At 38.8% G+C, this 22,699-nt stretch overlaps 1 pseudogene; it reads left to right on the forward strand.

Moving 5' to 3' along the window:
- LOC101110201 (poly(A) polymerase alpha-like) overlaps positions 1-22,699 on the forward strand; it is a 37,623-nt pseudogene continuing 14,924 nt past the window's right edge.

Genomic DNA, 22,699 nt, shown 5'->3' on the forward strand with positions numbered 1-22,699 from the left:
ATGCCTCAAGTAAATCTCTACATTGGAGAAGATGGATCTTAATAGGCAACAGTTGAAATTTGGTCATGTACACCTTAACCAGATATTCAACCTTATCATCACCAGGCATGGTACAAACAGACATGTGTTTCCTGAAGTGATACAATGTATCACTGACAATATTCTTGCCCCAAAGAATCTATTCACAGGGAAGCAATCAGTCCTGATTATGCCTCTTGTCTCAGCGTAATTAGGTGAGCTTACCTTCATCTGGGTGTCAGTTACTTAGATGCACCCATCCATATGTAAATATTCACAACCTATGCACTTAAGATGTCTCTATTTTAAGTGTATTTTATGTGTAATTTTTTAAGTGTTCCGAATTAAATGATACATTATAGTGCCTCTAGTAAAAAGGCAGCTAGAAAATTTTAAACTTAAAACTTTTATTTTAAAATAAAATTCTCTAGGCCAGAGCAGGAGTGAGGTTGGACCAGGGCTGAGGCAGCCAAGGCCCCTCGTTCCCATATCAGCGGATCCTGCCCAGAGTATGGCTGGCTGCTGTTGCAGGCGAGGGGGGCGGAGTATGACTGGCCCGAGACAAAGCTCTTTCCAGTACAAAGCAGGGATCGCAGCAAACACACCCGCCGCAGAAGCAGTATGGCATTACCTCTCCCTTCCGCTTAGCAGCCCCCAAGGAGACTAACTGCCTGCTTACATAGAAACTAGTGGAGACTCTGAAGCCCTTTGGGGTTTTTGAAGAGAAAGAGGAACTTCAGTGCAAGATTTTAATTTTGGGAAAATTAACCTGGTGAAAGACTGGATATGAGAAATCAGTGAAAGCAAGAATCTTCCACAAGCTGTAATTGAATATGCTGATGGGAAAATGTTTACACCTGAATCTTACAGATTAGGAGTATATACAAAAAACTGCCAATATTGATGCATTGTGTGTTGCAGCAAGACATGTTGATTGAAGTGACTTTTTCACCTCATTCTATGATAAGTTGAAATTACAGGGAGAAGTAAAAGATTTAAGAACTGTTGAAGAGGCATTTATTTGTACCTGTTATCAAACTGTTTGATGGGATAGAGATTGATATTTTGTTTGCAAGATTAGCACTGCAGACTGTTCCAGGAAACTTGGACTTAAAATATGACAGTCTGCTTAAAAATTTAGATATGTATAAGAAGTCTTAATGATTGCAGGGTTTTGATTTTGTTGCAAATCAATGAAGTGGTTTTACAAGATGTTCTACATCTAGTATCAAACATTGACAACTTCAGGTTAACCCTGAGGGCTATCAAACTGGGCCAAATGCCACAACATCTACTCCAATATATCAGGTTTCCTCAGTGGTATCTCCTGGGATATGCTTGTAGCAGGAACTTGCCAGCTCTTTTCAAATGCAATAGCATCAACTCTTGTACATAAATTTTTCTTGGTACTTTCTAAATGATATGTGTTTAGATTATATTAAAATAAAGTTGATTATAGACACTGAAAAAAAAAAAACAAAACACAAAGTTTGTACTGTCCTTGCTTCTCTCTCAGCTAGTCCCAATTCTTCCAACTGCTTTTTTCTACAGCAAATTAAGTAAATACAAGACTTAGTTAACAGTGAAAATATATATGACTAGTCCATGAAACCAGGTTCCCAGGATTAGCTCTATTCAACCATACCTCAGTTGAAATGCACAATGTGTTGACTGTATCTTCTACTAATAAGATAGAAAATAGAGCAAAAGAAGTGAAGAAAGTAATTTAGGTGTAGTATGTTTCTTTCAAGCTAATGAAGTGGTTTCTCTTTTTTAAATTTTAATGTTTCTTATTACTGAAGTCTAGTTAATTTACAATGTTGTGTTAGTTTCAGGTATGCAGCAAAATGATTCATATATATATATATGTATATACTCTTTTCCAGATTCTTTTCTCTTATAGGTTATTACAAGATATCCAATATTGTTCCCTAGTTTATTTCTTATAATTGCCTATTTGATTTCTTTCAGGATATGAATCTCTGGAAATTTTGAAGATTAAATTTTACAGAAAGTCAGACACACAAGAAAATAATCTAGGCCATCTAAAATAAAACCTTCATCTTGGTTGTAATATCATAGTTTTGGTACCTTGCTATTATTGCCAATCACTTGGAGAAATAGAATGACTTCAGACTATCGTGCTGGAGGTGTTTGAAGAAATAACATTCTGCTCTGTTTTTCAGAAACAGCTGCCTCTCTTTCTGACATCTTTTGATTCCCCTCCATGAGGCTGAAGCAGAAAGAGAATTTGTCTGTCTGTCCTTTACTGATTTGCAGGTTTCAAACTTTGGCATCCACCTCCTCCTTTCTTTTAAGAAGAAAACCAGAAATGCTTTGCTATTCTTTCTCCATGTCTTTCCTCCTTTCTCTGCTTCATTTTCCTAGAATGCCTTTCTTCGATACTAGTTCAATTTTCAGATAATGTATGTTGCTGGAAACAAAAAAAGTGAATTGTGTGTCTGAATATGTTATTTTCTCCTACTCTAAGGCTTATTTATCCTACAAGTAATATTCCAAGAATATCTGCTTTGTTCTTACAGTTTTTCTCATTAGTTTGTAAAGCAATTGGTTTTATTAAATGCTTTCGGCAAATAAAGGATTACCAAGCCCCCTCCTCCAGCCCTTGCCCATCCCATCCTGGAACTAGCAAAATAAAATCCATGATAGGAACTCTTTTGCTAAAGATTTTTAATCATTGGGCGTTCATCTCTTGAATGCTTCAGTAATGTATTTCTGGAATCTAAGTGTTTGATATTTTCAAGATATTGAATAGGCATATGATGTTTTAAAGATGTTTTAAAAATACCAGAGTCCCAAAAGGCCTATCCTTTATAGGGTAATAGAATACATTAATCATTAATAGAATCAACCTAATCTTGTTGGTATGTACCTTTTCAATGTCAGTTAATCATCACTATGCATTACAGAACTCACTGGTGAAGAATATTGTACCGAGCACTTTAGAAATCAGCCTGGAAACCTTAAAAGTGGAAATGAAGGCAGCAAATCTACTTGAAGTGTGTGTGTGTGTGTGTGTGTGTGTGTGTGTGTGTGTTTTAATACATCTGGAATCTTGTGCAGTGATAAAATGAGTGAGAACTTAGGAGTAATAATTATTTAACAGATTAGGTCAGGGGTGCTATTGTACTTGGGATAACTCAAGGTGTTTTGATGAGCGTAAATGCTTATTAAATCCTAAGTTTTGGCTTAGAATCCTGAGTTCACGAAGTTAGGAGTGAAGCCATGTTTGATCTGAAGAAATCAGCGTGGAAACCAATCAAATTCAAGTATAAGGAAGAATCTGCAAATGGGAGAGCATAGTGCCTGGCACGTATTACACACTCGAGTCATGTTACTGACAGCTACTAATTATTTTTTCATGCAAGGTCCTATTTTATCATCATGACTGTTCTGAGGCAAGTATTGCTATTATCACATTTCTGCTAATGGAGCCCCAAGAAGGCTGTCTCATTTGTGGAATCCTCCGTGTACTTGTATCACTGGAGATCAATTTGCCTAGTCTCACAAGGAACACGAAGGGAATTATATATGTATATTCTCGTGTCTGCCTTCTTTCACTCAGCAAAATGTTTTTGAGATTAACTCACGGATTAGTAATTTGTTCGCCTCACCTTCCATCTTTTAACTGAGTAGTATTTCTTTGAACTTACCACAATTTGCTCATCTATTTTCCTATTGATGGATATTTGGTCTGTTCCATGTTAGGGGCTTATTAAAATAAAGCTGCTGTGAGCATTCAAAGCTAAGCTTTTCTGTTGATAGACATCTATGTTTTAATTTCTCTTAGGTAAAAAGGAGTTGGAGTAAAACATTAAGCATCTTTATGAGTTTGTTGACCAATTATATATCTTGTTCTGTAAAGTGTCTGTTCAAGCGTTTTGACTGTTTTCTAATTGTGTCATTCATCTTTTTATTGTCACTTTAGTAGTGTCTTTGGATGGAAAAAACTTTAAAATTTTGATGAAGTCCAATTTATTATTATTTTTTCTTTTTTGTGTGTTATCCAAAAAATTCTTGCCTAATAAAAGAAAAAGAAGATATTTCTTTACATTTTATTCTAAGAACTTTTGGTTGTGGGTTTTATGTGAGGTACATGGATTTTATTAAATTAATTTTTGTATATGGGATACCTTAGGTTTATTTCCATATGAATATTCAGTTGTTCCAATGTCATTTATTAGAAACACTGATGCTATTGAATTATCTTAGCACCTTAGTTGAAAATCATTTGAATGTGTATATGTGGGTCTATCCCTAGATTCTATTATTTTTTCCATTGGTTTATCCTCATATTTTTGAACTGTGGTGTTGGAGAAGACTCTTGAGAGTCCCTTGGACTGCAAGGAGATCCAACCAGTCCATCCTAAATGAAATCAGTCCTGAATATTCAATGAAGGACTGATGCTGAAGCTGAAACTCCAATACTTTGGCCATCTGATACAAAGAACTGACTTGTAGGGAAAGACTCTGATGCTGGGAAAGATTGAAGGCAGGAGGAGAAGGGGAGGACAGAGGATGAGATGGTTGGATGGCATCACTGGACATGAGTCCTGTCCACTGGTCGATGGACATGAGTTTGAGTAAGCCTTGGGATTTGGTGATAGACAGGGAAGCCTGGCGTGCTGCAGTCCATGAAGTCACAAAGAGTTGGACACAAGTGAGCGAATGAACAAAACAGATCCCCATATCAATAGCATTTTTTTTTGTATCAAAGTAACTTCACAATGAGTCTCACAGTAAATCTGAGATTAGTACTTCAACATTCCCTTTTTCAAGATTATGTTGGTAATTCTGGATCCTTTATGCTTCCAAATAAATTTTAGAATTAGTTCATCAATTTCTCACTACCAAATCAAATTTGGTAATGATTATGTTGACTCTGTGATCAATTTGGAAGAATAGACATTTTTAATAACAGTGAGTCTTTTAACCGATGAACACAGCATGTTTATAATATAAGTCTTCTTTAATTTTTCTCAACAGTGTTGTGTATCTTGGTCATTTTTGACCTATTGGGTAAATGGCAATATGTTCTAACCTTAGTAGATCAATCAGTAATTTGAATCTTTAGAGAAAATGGATCAATTTAGGAAAATGAATTCTATCGTAGGTAAGAAGTAGGGAGACAAGCTCAATAGCCTCAAATAGCTAAAATACAAAGGACAATTTTTTTAAAAAATTATTGCTTCCTAGGGGAAAACCTATGAGAAAGATTGTACTCTGTTTCATAGAAACCATGAGAACCAACTCAAGGCTGACTTAAGTGTATTAGTGAGTTAACAAATAACTAGAAATCTCAAAAGTGCACTCTCTATAATAAGAGGCTAGATTCTAAGAATACAATAAATAAGACAACATTCATTTCTTTGAGGGATCTTGCAGTAGAAGAGAAACAGGTATTTAAACAAATCATGATGATATATTGTGATAAACATTATGTTAGAATAAGCTATAAGAAGGCAGATTTTTTAAAAACTGCTGAATGAATTATAAAATTTATATGGAAATGTAAAAGATCTATAGAATTGGCAACATAATCTTGAAAAAGAAAAATTTAGTTGAAGGACTTAAACTCAGTTCAGTTCAGTTCAGTCACTAAGTCATGTCAAACTCTGTGACCCCATGTACTGCAGCATGCCAGGCTTCCCTGTCCATCACCAACTCCTGCAGCTTGCTCAAACTCATGTCCATCGAGTCAGTGATGCCATCCAACCATCTCATCCTGGGTTGTCCCCTTCTCCTGCCTTCCATCTTTCCCAGCATCAGAGTCTTTTCTAATGAGTCAGTTCTTTGGATCAGGTGGCCACCTGATCAGGTGGCCAGCTTCAGTATGTCTTTCCAGTGAATATTCAGGACTGATTTACTTTAGGATTGACTGGTTTGATCTCTTACAGTCCAAGGGACTCTCAAGAATCTTCTCCAGCACCGTAGTTCAAAAGCATCAAATCTTCTGCACTCGGGTTTCTTTACAGTCCAATTTTCACATTCATACATAACCACTGAAAAAACCATAGCTTTTATTAGACGGACTTTGGTGGCAAAGTAATGTCTCTTCTTTTTAATATGCTGTTTAGGTTGGTCATAGCTTTTCTCCCAAGGAGCAAGTCTTTTAATTTCATGTCTGTAGAAAATGGCAACCCACTCCAGTGTTCTTGTCTGGAGAATCCCATGGATGGCAGAGTCTGGCGGGCTGCCGTCTGTGGGGTCGCGCAGAGTCGGACATGACTGAAGCGACTTAGCAGCAGCGGCAGCAACAGTCACCATCTGCAGTGATTTTGGAGCCCAAGAAAATAAAGTCTCTCAGTTTCCATTTTTTCCCCATCTATACTGTATGCTGCTGCTGCTGCTGCTAAGTCGCTTCAGTCGTGTCCGACTCTGCGCGACCCCATAGACACAGCCCACCAGGCTCCCCCGTCCCTGGGATTCTCAAGGCAAGAACACTGGAGTGGGTTGCCGTTTCCTTCTCCAATGCATGAAAGTGAAAAGTGAAAGTAAAGTCTCTCAGTCGTGTCTGATTCTTCGCAACCCCATGGACTGCAGCCTAGGAGGCTCCTCTGTCCATGGCATTTTCCAGGCAAGAGTACTGGAGTGGGTTGCCATTGCCTTCTCCTACTGTATAGCTACTGTAATGCAAAATGTGCATATTAACACAGGAGAGGGGCTTCCGCGGTAATTCAGCTGGTAAAGAAGCCGACTGCAGTGCAGGGGACTCCAGTTCAATTCCTGGGTGGGGAAGTTCCCCTGGAGAAGCGATAGGTTACCCATTCCAGTATTCTTGGGCTTCCCTGGTGGCTCAGACAGTAAAGAATCTGCCTGCAATGTGGGAGACCTGGTTATTGGATTGGGAAGATCCCCTGGATGAGGGCATGGCAACCAAGTCCAGTATTCTTGCCTGGAGAGTCCCCACGGACAGAGGAGTCTGGCTAGCTATAGAACATGGGGTCGCAGAGTTGGACACGACTGAGTGACTAATCACAGCAACACATGAAAGAAAAAAATTTCTTTTTGTAGAGTTCTTTAAACACTGAAAATGAGGTAACACATGAAAAGAATTCAGCATAGGGCCTAACATATATAACACACTCAATTCATGTCTGACTGCCACTAATTATTTTTCATACATGGTCTCCTTTTATCATCATAATAGTTCTGTGGTAGGTTATTACTGTTGTTGATTTCTGCAAATGGAGGCCAAATGATACTAAGTTTATTGAGAGTTAGAAATAGAACTTAAATACTGATTATAACACATTATTAATTCTTATGTAATTTTTGCCACAAAATGTAAAGAAATAGAAAGCAACATTTATCAGCTCCTCTGCCCCTGTCACCATGTTATCAACATCTTTGTTGCCTGCCACATTGTTATTTGGAATAAATACTTAATGAGATAAAAATGGAAGGAAGACTTCAAAGGCAAGAGCAAAATCACTTTAAATAACTATGCTGTTTTAATACATCTGTTCTAAAAGCTTAAAATATGAAAAATGTCAGTTATTTCAGATATTATGTGGCATTATCTTTATAAGGTGAAATAAAATAAATTCCTCTTTAAAATTCCTATCCTGACTTGTTGCTACATATAAATTTCTCACAGGAAGAATCATGCTGATAGGGGAGATCTACATCATGGTGATGCTGTAAATATTTTATGGCATTTATTTATTTCATAAATACTATACGAGTAGTTATTAGAGCTGTATCTGTGTTATCAATTAAATTGTCTGAAAAATATTTGTAATTTGTTAGATTTTTCCAGATTTGGAACAAGTTTCAATTTTATCCTTTGCTACTTGCATATTGTTGTTCTCTGATTTTTTTCCTACTGCCGGCTTTCCAGGATAAAATTTCAGTAACTCCAGAAACTGAAGATAGAATCACAAAGCATACCTCAGTGGCTGGAGGCAGTAGTGTTTGTTGCATTGGTATTTTGTTAACAGAGATGTTTTCCTAAGAGCAGTGATGAAATTTCCTTCTGTGAATATCTTTAAAAACATAACTGATATCCTCTGATCGGGAATGGTTTTGGTGAAGTCCTACCCTGAGACAGAGGAGAGGCTTCTCCAAATCAAAAGAGCTTTATTTGGCATTTTGCTGTCATCAGAAGCTGTTTTTCTTAACAGGCTGCTTGTTTGATGGCCAGAGAGAGTTTATTTTCTTTGACTTTGAAATTTAAGGAAACTTTAAGGGGGAGAAAAAGCCAACAAAAAGCTAATTTGTTTTACTGTTTGATGACAAGACCAACTACTGTCTTGTCTCCCTCTGTTTTGATTTTAGAGAACATCCAGCCACTTATAAAATAGTAATAGGCTACACACAGCCTTGCAAACCTTTGTAAACCTCAGGAAAGGCCTGCTGTACATCATATTTTAATGAAATAATTCACTTTCTTTGAAGAATCTTAATAAGCATTCCAAATCTGGGGAAGAGGAAGAGTTTAGAGATTTCAATACTACATTTTTGTAGTATTCCCCCCACCCCCACATATTAGTTAAATAAACAAATCATTCAGCTAGTGAAATGTTGAGATATCCTAGCATAGTGGTTGTCATACCAAGAATGATAGATTTACCACATATATCATATATTTTGTAAAGAACAGAAAGAATCCTGAGTTTCATCCATTGGAGACATTTCTGCATTCCTTTGTCGGCTACTTGAGAATAAAAAAATTTTCAGAATAAAACAAACAAAACTAAATACAATTTGCCAGGTGTTTAGAGCTTGTTATTTAAAAAAATGTAGAAGCACATGTATGTTGATCATTTTATTAAATTATACATCAAAGAGAATTTCACATGTGAAACAGCTTTTAAAATGTTTATTTTGCCAAAATAAAATCTTAAGCTTTTAAAGGCAAATATTAAGCAATAAATATAAATGTATTTTAAACTAAGGTTTGTACTTTGAAATAATTCCACATAATTTAGAAGAACATTGTTTGAAGGCCAATGTGAATGATTTAAAAAATGTAATTTTAGGAGTGACCTGGTGGCTCAGATGGTATAGAATCTGACCACGGTGTGGGAGACCCAGGTTCAGTCCCTGGGTTGGGAAGATCCCCTGGAGAAGGGAATGGCTACCTACCTCAGTATTCTTGCTGGAGAATTCCATGAACAGACGAGTCATGTGGGCTACAGTCCATGGGGTCACAAAAAGTCTGATGTGACTGAGCGACTAACACTTTCTGCTTTATGCATTATTGATTCCATCTGATTCATAGGAGAAACTAACTTAGACTAATTCTTTATGAGTGGACTTTTGCATCAATTAAGATTGTATTCAGTTCAGTTCAGTTCAGCCGCTCAGCCGTGTCCAACTCTTTGCGACCCCATGAATCGCAGCACACCAGGCCTCCCTGTCCATCACCAACTCCCGGACTTCACTCAGACTCACATCCATTGAGTCAGTGATGCCATCCAGCCATCTCATCCCCTGTCATCCTCTTCTCCTGCCCCCAATCCCTCCCAGCTGCTACTAAAAGACCTAGCTTAAAATTTAACAATGAATAAGCAACACTAAATTCATCTGGTTCAAAGTGCTTTTTAGACAGTAAATACAGATAGCCTTTTATTATTTACTGTAATGTAGACATTAGTATCTATTGTCTATTAATGGAGACAAAAATAACATGGAACAAGAATTGTGTTTTTCAATGTCTTTTTACTCTGCTCAGTTTTAACCTAAAATATCCTCCAAATGTGATCTGGGCTTAATGGCTTGCTTCTGAAGGATGGAATATGAGAAAATAATGACTTTGCAAATACTGCCTTAACCAAGTGATCTTGATAAGCGTTACCAGTGATGAGTGTTGATAGCATGTATTCATTAATATGTTGTGATATGAAGCGCATTTCAGTTTTACCTCTGTGGCACTTTTTCCTGACATTATAGCCCCAGCCTAATCATAAGCAAACCATCAGATGAATTCAATTTGTAGGACTTTCTATAAAATCACGGATCCATGCTCCTTAAAACTATCAAGGTTATGAAAAACAAGGAGAGACTGAGAAATTGCCACAGGCCAGAAGAAACTACATGAAATGTGAAGTCCTGGACTGTATTCTGGAACAATGATAACAAAACAAGACTAGTGGACAAACTAGTGAAACCCTAATACAGTCTGGCATTTGTTAACAGTAATGTACCAATGCTGGTTTCATAGTTTTGACAAATTTACCAAGGTTATATTAGATATTAGGGGAAACTGGGTGAGGAAATATGGGAACTCTGTACTAGCTGAAATTTTAAAAAATCTAAAATTATTACAAATAAAATGATTATTAAAAATCATATGCTGACCATTTGTCTCCAACTCAAACTCTACCTACCACTTCAGTTCAGTTCAGTTCAGTTGCTCAGTCATGTCTGATTCTTTGCAATCTCATGGACTGCAGTGTGCCAGGCTTCCCTATCCATCACCAACTCCTGGAGCTTACTCAAACTCATGTCCGTTGAGTCGGTGATGCCATCCAACCATCTCATCCTCTGTCATCCCCTTCTCCTCCTGCCTTCAATCTTTCCCAGCATCAGGGTCTTTTCAAATGAGTCAGTTCTTTGCATCAGGTGGCCAAAGTGTTGGAGTTTCCACTTCAGCATCAGTCCTTCCAATGAATATTCAGAACTGATTTCCTTTAGGATGGACTGGTTGGATCTCCTTGCAGTCCAAGGGACTCTCAAGAGTCTTCTCCAAAACCACAGTTCAAAAGCATCAATTCTTTGGCATTCAGCTTTCTTTATAGTCTGACACTCACGTCCATACACTACTGGAAAAACCATAACTTTGACTAGATGGACCTTTACTGGCAAAGTAATGTCTCTGCTTTTTAATATGCTGTGTACTCTGGTCATAGCTTTCCTTCCAAGGAGCAAGAGTCTTTTTATTTCATGTCTGTAGTCACCATCTGCAGTGATTTTGGAGCCCCCCCCCCCAAAAATAGTCTCTCTCTTTCCATTTTTCCCCATCTATTTGCCATGAAGTGATGGGACCAGATGCCATAATCTTAGCTTTCTGAATGGTGGTTTAAGTCAAGTTTTTCACTCTCCTCTTTCACTTTCATCAAGAGGCTCTTTAGTTCTTCTTTGCTTTCTGCCATAAGCGTGGTGTCATCTGCATATCTGAGGTTATTGATATTTTTCCCGGCAATCTTGCATCCAGGACTGGCTCCTAAAGCCTCCTGCCTGATCCTATTTGTGTTTCTTCTTCCAGGGCTGGGGATATCATTGCCTGCAGCAACCTTAGGAAGTTTGTGTTGAAGATGGTGGAGCCTTCCTCAGCTTGGGTTCCTGACTGACTGTGTGCACAGAGGAACACCCTCCATCCACTCCCCTACCACCTTGTATTGGACTGTTTCACGAGTGAAGAATAAACTTCCTCTGAATTAACCATTGAGATTTGGGAGGAATTTTTGGTAGAAGTTATTTATCAGAACTAACAATTCAGATTTAATGAGGCTTTTAATGAACAAATTGCCAACAAATGAAGCATTTTTATTTCATTGGCAAAGGACGAAATTACTTCAAGTCTCTAAACGTTTAGATGATTTTGTGAATTGTTTTAATCTAAATTTAAGAACAGAAAGGATTATGTAAATTGAGAGAGTGAAGGACAGGGAACCTGGTGTGCTGCAGTCCATGGGGTGGCAGAGTCGGACATGACTTAGCGAGTGAACAACAGCAATAAGATAATGACAATCCTAAACTTTAGAGAAGAGGAAACTGAGGCACAGAGAGGCTCATACAAGTTTATATGGCTAGTAAGGAGATAGGGTGGCTGTATAGGTGGTAGCTGTGTCCCCCATGTTGAACAATTCCTTTTTGCTAGAGGGCAACTGATCAGCAGTTGGGAAAATCTTACAGCTATTGATAAATCAACCACTGCACTCCTGTGACTGTGAAAACTCTCTGGCACACTGCAGCAATGGGAATAAATAGCAGCTGAACAATGAAACACAACAGAAGGAAAGTCAAGAGGAACTTTGTGTTTAGATCATATTCACCCTTTGGGTTGTCTGAAAATCCAGAGACCATTCCGAAGGGAAGGGTGGGATGATAGTGTATAAGGCGCAACTCACAAAAGCTACTGAGCTACTTATCCACTGTGGAACTTAACGAATTTATTAATTCTTAGTTTTCATCTATAATACTTTGGGTAGCCTCCCCTAAACAGTCACTGTCTGCATGCGCATATGATCATGCACACACATTTGCTAGGGATGAGTGAGGAGTATGGTGTAGGGTTGTTGTTGTTCAGACATTCAGTCATGCCCAGCTCTTTGCGACCCCGTGGACTGCAGCATGCCACGCTTGCACGTCTTTCATTATCTCCCAGAGCGTGCTCAAACTCATGTCCATTGAGTCAGTGAGGCCATTCAACCATGTCATCTGTCGTCCCCTTCTCCTCCTGCCTTCAATCTTTCCCAGCATCGGGGTCTTTTCCAGTGAGTCAACTGTTCGGCTCAGGTGGCCAAAGTATTGGAGCTTCAGCTTCAGCATCAGTTCTTCCAGTGAATTGTCAGGGTTGATTTTCTTTAGGATTGACTGGTTTGATCTCCTTGCTGTCCAGGGGACTCTTAAGAGTATGGAGTAGAATGCGAGAAAAAGAAAATATACCATGATCAGTTAAAGTACATGGGAACTGACTTTCAGTTTGTATGTTAGAAGTACTGGATGGATATGTGGGATTATTATTGGCTAGAAGTCATGCAGTGGCTTTTTCTACTAACTCATATTCTTAAGGCTTGTGAATTTATGCAAATTAAGACACTTGGTTATTGGGAAGTTGTAAATATTTGGGAGGATGTGTTTTATTTTGTAAGGTTCATAACTAATGCTCCAATAAATGTCACTCAACTTTTTATATTCCAATAGAATAAATGCTATCTAATCCTTATTCTTATCCTAAAAGCTTTTATAAATAATATGTATACCCATGCTAAAGTGATATATAAAAATAGTCTTTTTATGATGGCCTAGATGTATGTTTAAAAGTGTGCATTAAAAGCTGCTGATGCCCATGAAATACTAGTGTTGTACCTAAATACTTTTAAGATATCAAGTGTATTTCAAATATATAAGAAGGAAATGATGTTTCAAAGCCTGTCTCTGGATACATATTTGGCTCTGTTGAAAGCTTTGGAGAAGTGATATGATAACCCAGTTATAAGAGCTGTTAATAGTTACATGGTATGTGTTAAGGTACTCTAGGAAGAAATTTGCACTCATTTTTAAATCTTTTATCAGTGAGAATCTTGGTGGAAAATAGAATTCCACTTAGTGAATCTACTGAAAAGACTTTAACACAGGTGAGGACAGGGTTAAGAGAGCCAACAAATGATACTGAAGTACCTGGAGCCCAGCAACAGTGGCAAAAGGTTATGTCTCATGGAGGCTTGAAGGAACAAGGGGAATGAATGTCACCTGAGTTCAAGAGCCTGGAGCCATGCAGGAGAGGGTACTTGGCAGGAGCTATTGGTCAGAGACACTTAGCCACTGCTTGAACTTCATAGCACTAAAGCAGAGCAGCTGGGGAGGATGGGGAAGAAATAGGAAGAGAAGAAGAAATATATTAGTTTTGCAAACCCTCATTTATAGTTTTGAAAGTTAATTTAGTCTCAGTCAACAACAGTAGTGCTAATTACTAAGTTGAAGATCTCTAACTGAGTAGTATTAATAATTAAGACATGGAGAGGTCAGTGCAGTACACTTGAAGGACTTCAAGGGGCCAACTTTACCTAACAGAAAATATTTTCTTCCCTTGCCATGGAGATCAAGCCCTGCATGTTGGGATGGGGTTGAGGGGAGGCAGAGATTTTGGTTCTAGACAAAATTCTCAGGTAGTACTTTCTGCACAAGAGCAGGGGAGCAGTGAGTGCCAAGCCGCACTTTGTTTTAAATTCACTTAATTTAAAAAATTTACTTATTTTGGTTGCACTGGGCATTTGTTGCTGCATGAGCTTTTGTCTAGCTGTGGAGAGTGGGGGCTACTCTCTAGTAGTGGGACAAGGGCTTCTCACTGTGGTGGCTCCTCTTGCTGTGGGGCACAGGCTTTAGGCACAGGGGCTTCAGTATTTGCAGCACGCAGGTTCAGTAGTTGTAGCCTGCTGGTTCTAGTGTGCATGGGCTTCAGTAGTTGCGGCACAGGGGCTCATTGGTTGTGGCCCCAGAGTGTGCAGGCTTCAGTAGTTATGGTTCAAGGGCTTTAGAGCATGGGCTCAGTAGTTGTAGTGTACTCCTTGAAGCCATGCTTTGTAGCTGGACATTATTCTTCTACCTTCTTCCCTATCCCTCCAACTGTCTTAATCAGAAGCTACCCCCCTGCCCCATCAGGAAGTGAGGGACAGCTGGGAGTCCTGGACTAAGATTTCACCTCACATGACTTGGAGTTCGTACATACAATGGGGATTAGGTAAATAAGTAAGAAGGTCATGGATCACGCGAGTCAGGTTTTTCACTGTCAGAGAAGGGATTTATAAATGTGAAAAGGGACAAGGGTAAAATAATCCCTAAGTTAATGGGTTTGAATTGGAGGTAACTGTGTGAGCTTCTTATTTTAAATACAGAAGGTTAGATATAGAAGCTGATGTAAGGATGTCTGTGTTTCTTAGCCCTTTCTCTTATAAAGTCCACAGCTTTTTAGGGCCTATAACATCCTGTTATGCCACCTTCACCCACTCTTGCAATCAATGTAGATCTTTCGGTGGAAACATTATTATTACGTAGTGGAAACATTACCACCTTGACCATGATATTTTCCATGGTTTAACCAATATCTTGGTCTCTCAGATATTGCTCTCCATTTCTTTAATGTTTTTTCCACCATTGTACTTCACTGCCCAATACCTCTGAGATATATAGATCATGAGAAAACAGAATCACCTCTGAAATCTTAGGAATTCTGGTCATAACCTTGCTAGTTGTCATGCTTTTTCATTTGTTCAGGTTCTCCCAGTCCCTTACTCCTTTCTTTTATTTAACTCATCTGACTGGCAAAATTGAATAAACCAAATTGCATACTGCCTTTGTATCTGTACTTAAGCAGTGGAGTGTTGCTGGAGGAACACCACATTTGCACAGCTTACTGGGGCCACAGACTGCTGATCACCAACATCAACCAAGTATTCAACACCATGAGCTCACAGTTTCTCTGATGTTGAGTCCTAACCCCTTCTCTCCAATGACTCTCTTTCAAATTTTCCTCTCTCACATAAATGTTTTCTCTCATTCTCTTATTTTTCCCAAATACTCATATTCAACTAGGCTAAAAATTATTTTAATCGAAGGAACATAATAAAGAAAAGATATTTTAAAACATATAAGAATTAAAGTTAATACACACTGAATGTTTATTACATTCCAGGCATTGTTTTACTTGTGTTCATTTATTATTCCAAACAACTATCTGAGGAAGATGTCATTTTCCTCAATTTACTGATTAATAAATGTAAAAGTTAAGAAAGTTGTTCCAGGTAACTTAAATTGTAGAATTTGGGTCCAATCTAGCCTTTTTTTTTTTCCTACAGAGGGCGTGACACTAACCACCAATGTATCTGTGTTAATTTAGTCTGCAAGCTTTATTGAGTACCTACCGTGTGAAGGAAAGTTATGACCAACCTAGATAGCATACTGAAAAGCAGAGACATTACTTTGCCAACAGAGGTCCATCTAGTCAAAGCTATGGTTTTTCCAGTGGTCATGTATGGATGTGAGAATTGGACTGTGAAGAAAGCTGAGTGCCGAAGAATTGATGCTTTTGAACTGTGGTGTTGGAGAAGACTCTTGAGATTCCCTTGGACTGCAAGGAGATCCAACCAGTCCATTCTAAAGGAGATCAGTCCTGGGGGTTCATTGGAAGGAGTGATGCTAAAGCTGAAACTCCAGTACTTTGGCCACCTCATGAAAAGAGTTGACTCATTGGAAAAGACTCTGATGCTGGGAGGGACTGGGGGCAGGAGGAGAAGGGGATGACAGAGGATGACATGGCTAGATGGCATCACCAACTCGATGGATGTGAGTCTGAGTGAACTCTGGGAGTTGGTGATGGACAGGGAGGCCTGGCGTGCTGCGATTCATGGGGTCACAAAGAGTCGGACACGACTGAGCGACTGAACTGAACTGAACCATGTGTCTAGACCTGCGTTAGATAACGAGGATACAAAAGTGAAGGCATAGTGTTGTTCACGTCATCCAAAGTCTGACAGAAGCAACAGACATTCTAAAAGACTATGCTGACCACAAGTAGTGAGAAACTGTCTTAAGAATTTCTAAGTAAAGGTAATCTTCAGACTCTGTACACTCCACCTTAGCTGTATTACACGATGACAGTTGCTTGTAAATTCTGCTTACTGTTCTTTCAATCAGAGGGGAATTATTTCAATGTGATATAATGACTCTTGATTTGTCTAAGAGACGATCTTTTATTTACCTTGTGTCTTCTGGAAAGCACCTCCAGCCCTCCTTTTCTTTTCATCACTCTATATAATTTATCCACTCTTGTCCATGTTGACTGCATGCTTGTCTAGACCTATTCTTTCTCATCCTGTGTTAATTAATCCTAATGCTAGCATAGAAAGGATAAAAGTATGAGTTTAAGACAAGACCTTACCGTTTATAATCTTTGTAATTTGGGAGGCTCCTTAACTTCTCTGAGATCAGTGTTTCACATTTGTAACATAATTTTACACCTTGGAATGATGGCTACTTTTCTCTCTTTCTCTACCCTAATCTATGCTTCACTAGGTTGACATCAATGGGCTGGATTCATGGATTTCTCTACTACTGTAGCCTATCATGTGGCAATAGCAGAAGACTGGAGGGCATGAAAAGAAAGAAAGAACTATGAAATCCAGAGGTTAGTATGCCAGTCACAGACCCTCATTAGGCAGCCAAACTCTGATTCTATTATCTACCACGTAAGGGTGTGGTTTCCTTCTTCAGGTCACCACACAATCCAAAATGGCAAGAAGAGCTTCAGTCATCTTGTCTGAGTTGCAGAAGGAAGAATAGTGTAAGGGAAAATAATGAACTCCAACTAACTTTAGTAACATCTTTCAACCAATTGTTCTCAAGTCCTACAAAACACTTCTGCTGATATTTAGGACCAGAACTTAGTTACAGGTCTCTCACCAGCTGGAAGGAATTTGGGTCAGTATACTCTTTTAGTAAGCACTGCCCATCAATTTTGAAGCAATTGGCTAAGAAGTGAAGTGAAGTAAAAGTTGTTCAGTCATGTCTGAATCTTTGCCACTCCATGGACTATACAGTCCCTGGAATTCTCCAGTGTGTAGCCTTTCCCTTCTCCAGGAGATCTTCCCAACCCAGGGATCGAACCCAGGTCTCCCCCATTGCAGGCAGATTCTTTACCAGATAGGCCACCAGGGAAGCCCTTTCATTCCCTTAATGAATCTAATAGCATATTACTCTATTTAATTTCCCTGGTGGCTCAGAGGGTAAAGCGTCTGCCTACAATGTGGGAGACCAGGGTTTGATCCCTGAGTCAGGAAGATCCCCTGGAGAAGGAAATGGCAACCCACTCCAGTACTCTTGTCTGGAAAATCCCATGGATGGACAAGCCTGGTAGGCTTAAGTCCATGGGGTCGCAAAGAGTCAGACATGACTGAGCTACTTCACTTTCACTTTCTATTTTATTTAGACCCTTTAGGATACAGCTAATGACAGGTTTTAAATTCCATTGAACATTGAGCTTCAACAGCAGAAACATGAGAGAGAACGAAGTAATTATAGATCTGAAGAAGGAGACATATTTGAAATGTTTTAATATAATGCAGATAAGGCATTTGGCAGTGAGCACTCTTAAGTGAAAAAGTTGACGTAAAACTCAGCATTCAAAACCCTGAGATCATGGCATCCAGTCCCATCACTTCATGGCCTATAGACTGGGAAAAATTGGAAACAGTGACAGGTTATTTTTTGGGTCTCCAAAATCACTGTAGACAGTGACTGCAGCCATGGAATTAAAAGGTTCTTGCTCCTTGGAAGAAAAGCTGTGTCAAAACTAGACAGTGCATTAGAAAGCAAAGACATCACTTTGCTGATAAAGGTTCATCTAGTCAAAGGTATGGTTTTTCCAGTAGTCATGTATAGATATGAGAGTTGGACCATAAAGAAGGCGGAGTGATCCTTTCAAACTGTAATTCTGGAGAAGACTCTTGATAGTTCTTTGGACTGCAAGGAGATCAAACCAGTCAGTCTTAAAGGCAATCAACCCTGAATATTCATTTTAAAGACTGATGCTAAAGCTAAAGCTCTAATACTTTGGTCACCTGATGTGAAGAGCTGACTCACTGGAAAAGATCCTGATGCTGGGAAAGTGTGAGGGCAAGAGGAGAAGAGGGGAGCAGAGGATGAGATGATTAGCATCACTGACTCAATGGATATGAATTTGAGCAAACTCAGGGAGACAGTGAAGGACAGGAAAGTCTGGTGTCCTGAAGCCATGGAATGGCAAAGAGCCAGACATGACTTAGTGACTGAACAATAACAACTCTTAAAGGTCTAATGTACTGGCATGTCTTTCACTAAAAGCTGAATGATATATATATATATATACTGTAATGAGAATATTCCTTTAGACGCTCTGTCCACTCTGTTCCCATTATTCGAAGTGCCTCTCAGTTGAATTGTAGTGTGTGTGTTAGTCACTCAATCATGTCTGACTCTTTGCGACCCCATGGACTGTAGCCCATCAGGCTCCTCTGTCCATTGAATTCTCCAGGCAAGAATACTTCAGTGGGTTGCCATTTCCTTCTCCTGAATTGTGGAGAGAATTACAATTGATTGAGGAAACAATTCATGGATGTAAAAAGAAAGGTAGTTATTTTTCATTTCTGTCTCTGATTCCAGTCATCAACCATTAGCATAATACAATACTGACATTAAAATGACAATGAAGGTATTTTATAAATATGATTAATATCTAAAATCAGTTGAGATAAAGGATATTACTCTTGATAAGGTGGTTGAACCACATCTAATTGAAGAGCAAAAGACTGAAGTTTCCTTGGGAAAGAAAAAGTTCTACCTCAAGACTGTAATATAAAAATCTTGCCTGAGTTTCCAGCCTGATGACCCTCCCTACAGATTTTAAATTCAAAACTGCAGAAGCAACTCTTGCCTGAGGTTCCAGTCTGCCAGCCTGCTGTATATATTTTGGAGTTGTCAGGCTCCGCAATTGTTTGAGATGGTTTCCTAAAATAAATCTTATTTGTTGTGTTCTTCTGGAGAACCCTCACTGACATACTGTGTAACTTTGGGCAACTGACTTAATTTCCTTTTTCCTCATTTTCCTCATCTATAAAATTGGTGTAGTAATGGTACCTACCCCCACTGGGTTTTCTACATTAAAAAGTATATATTTATATTTATTTAATTTATACTTTTTAATGTAGAAAACTCAATGGGGGTAGATACCTATGACCAATCTAGATAGCATATTTAAAAGCAGAGACATTACTTTGCTGACTAAGGCCCATCTAGTCAAGGCTATGGTTTTCCAGTGGTCATGTATGGATGTGAGAGTTGGACTGTGAAGAAAGCTGAGCGCCGAAGAATTGATGCTTTTGAACTGTGGTGTTGAAGACTCTTGAGATTCCCTTGGACTACAAGGAGATCCAACCAGTCCATTCTGAAGGAGATCAGCCCTGGGATTTCTTTGGAAGGAATGATGCTAAAGCTGAAACTCCAGTACTTTGGCCACCTCATGCGAAGAGTTGACTCATTGGAAAAGACTGTGATGCTGGAAGGGATTGGGGGCAGGAGGAGAAGGGGACGACAGAGAATGAGATGGCTGGATGGCATCATGGACTCGATGGATGTGAGTTTGAGTGAACTCTGGGAGTTGGTGATGGGCAGGGAGGCCTGGCATGCTGCAGTTCATGGGGTCAAAAAGAGCCGGACACGACTGAGCGATTGAACTGATCTGAACTGAACTGAAAGTATATGTATGCACACACATAACTCATTACAGTGTCTAGCACTGCCTAGTAGATAACTGTTATCTATTTTATATTCTAAGAAGCCTAATGTTAACCTTAATTATTAAAGGGATATCACTTTTAATTATGTATATTACTTTGGCTCAGCAGGTAAAAAATCCGCCTGCAATGCAGGAGATGTGAGTTTGATCTCTGGTTTGGGAAGATCCCCTGGAGGAGGAAATGGCAACTCACTCCAGTATTCTTGCCTGAAAAATCCTGTGGACAGAGGAGCCTGGCAGCTACAGTTCATGGGGCTGCAGAGTGGAACACAGCTGAGCGACTAAGCACATAGTGCCTATACTATTTCTGAGCAGGTTGTACTGAGGTATTCAGAATTTTCTCAACACAGATATAAGCCTTCTTTGTGTATTATATCTGTCTTGAGCAATATGCCCTAAATACCTTCAGTCTCGCCAAAATACACATTGACACTGCAAATAACTACAGATCCAGGTATTTTGATGTGTAACTAGGTACACATTAACTGTGTTGGAAGAAACAAATGATTTACTACCTTTTAAAAAACATGAAATGAAAGATGTTTTGTGGTTTATCCACCTTACTTTCTACAATCTGATCTCATGTTTCCATTGGGACTAAATTTGTGAATTAATTCAGGATACCCAATTTCTTCTGTACTTCATGGCCACTCTTTTATAAATTTGCGCTCTGTAAAGAGATTCTGTTGCCTGGGCAACTTTTCACTTAATTCATCATTTAAAAAAAAAATATGGCAACGTCATGTATTTTATTTGCATTAAAAAAAGCTCAGTGCAAATTCCAGTCTTTTTTCTCACACACGAACTTTCGTAATGTGCATATTTTTGCACCACAGCTGTAGTTGTCACTATAGTTTATTTCACAGTGGAGTCTTGTATCTTTTTTGACACTGAGATACTTTATTCAGACATACACTCATTTGGTTTTATCTTGGTTTTCCTACTTTTGACAGGAAAATGATTTTGTGGATGCTACTGGGTTTCCCCAGCCACATCTTCTTCAAGCTTTGATTTTGGATGTGACTGTGATAGATACCTTCTTGCTTTGTGCCTCAAACACCAGCAGTATTGTTCAATTTTTCTGCCTCAGGGCTTTCCCCAAAGCCAAGGGAGCTGATTCTTCCCCTAGTGGGGGTGGGATGAAGTGTCCCTGCTGTAGCTCTCTACTAATGTAGAATGGGGAAAGCAGCAGATGAGTACAACAGCCTCTCATTATTTGAAGAAATGATTCAGATGGTAAAGAATCTGCCTGCAATGTGGGATACTGGGGTTCAATCCCTAAGTCAGAAAGATCCCCAGGAGAAGGAAATGGCAACACATTCCAGTATTCTTGCCTGGAGAGTCCCATGGACAGAGGAGACTGCTGGGCTACAGTCCATGGGGCCACAAAGAGTCAGACACGACTGAGAGACTAACATTTTCACTTTCTTTTTTCTTTTTCTGAGGGGACATCTACACAGTTCTCAGAGGTCCTTGGGGGGATTGTGCCTCCATTGTTTACTGCACTAACCAGTTCAGTACAGGGTATTCCCTTGTTTCTCTCTCTCCCTTGCTCAATCTTCCTGCTCCCTCATTCTGGCTTCCTGCATTCCTTCCCAAGTAAACTCTCCACCTTCAAAGTCCTTGTCACAGGCTATGCTTTCTGAGAAACTCAACCAAGACACATTTATAGGAAATGTTCTAGTTTGCTAGCTCTTTATTGGAAAAATTATATCACCAACAGCTTAAGAACACATGTTTATCCTTCTTACTCAGCCTTAGATTTGGGATAAAACAAGTAGTGGTGGAGATGAAAGTAAACTGGAAAGAGCATTTCCCATGTAAAGGGAACGTTGCACCTAAACTCCAGCCAACTGGCAACTTCTGGGAAGAGGCTAGATCTTTTAATTTTTCAAAAGGACCTGGAATAATTAAAGTTTCTGAAACAAAAAATTCAAAATAAAACATCTTGCTTTTAGTCTGGATTCAGCCTTTGGATTACCAGTTAACAAAATAAAATTACATGTCTGTAATAGCTTTCCTATGTGGTAGCCAAACCAGTGGGTGTCATATTTCTAGGGATAAGCATAATAAAAATGTTCAGAATCTAAATGAAAAATACAAAATCTTATTAAGATACACAAAAGAATCTTCAAAAACTGTAAGTATATAAAACTTCCTTAAATTAATCACTAAAAATAGCACAGTACCAGTGAAAATTACAATTGTTTTCAACCTGAAAATATTAATATAAACATCATTTAAAAATAAATAAATTAGCTTGATTGCTTCAAAAAATAGGAAGAGATACTTGCTGAAGCAGAAATCATTAAATTTATTATGTAAGTGTAATTAAAACATTGTGAAACCACAATAAGACATCATTTCACACTCACTAAAGTGAATTACAAGCTGGAATCAAGATTGCAGGGAGAAATATCAGCAACCTCAGATACACAGATGATACCATTCTAATGACAGGGAGTGAAGAACTAAAGAGCCTCTTGAGGTTGAAAAAGGAGAGTAAAAAAAGCTGACTTAAAACTCAACATTAAAATAACTAAGATCATGGCCTTTGGTCCCATCATTTCATGGCAAATAGATGGGGAAAAAGTGGAAACAGTGGCAGATTTTATTTTCTTGGGCTCCAAAGTCACTGTGAATGGTGACTACAGCCATGAAAGT

Source organism: Ovis aries, chromosome 1 (assembly GCF_016772045.2).
Source record: "Ovis aries strain OAR_USU_Benz2616 breed Rambouillet chromosome 1, ARS-UI_Ramb_v3.0, whole genome shotgun sequence".
In the NCBI taxonomy this organism is placed as follows: domain Eukaryota; kingdom Metazoa; phylum Chordata; class Mammalia; order Artiodactyla; family Bovidae; genus Ovis; species Ovis aries.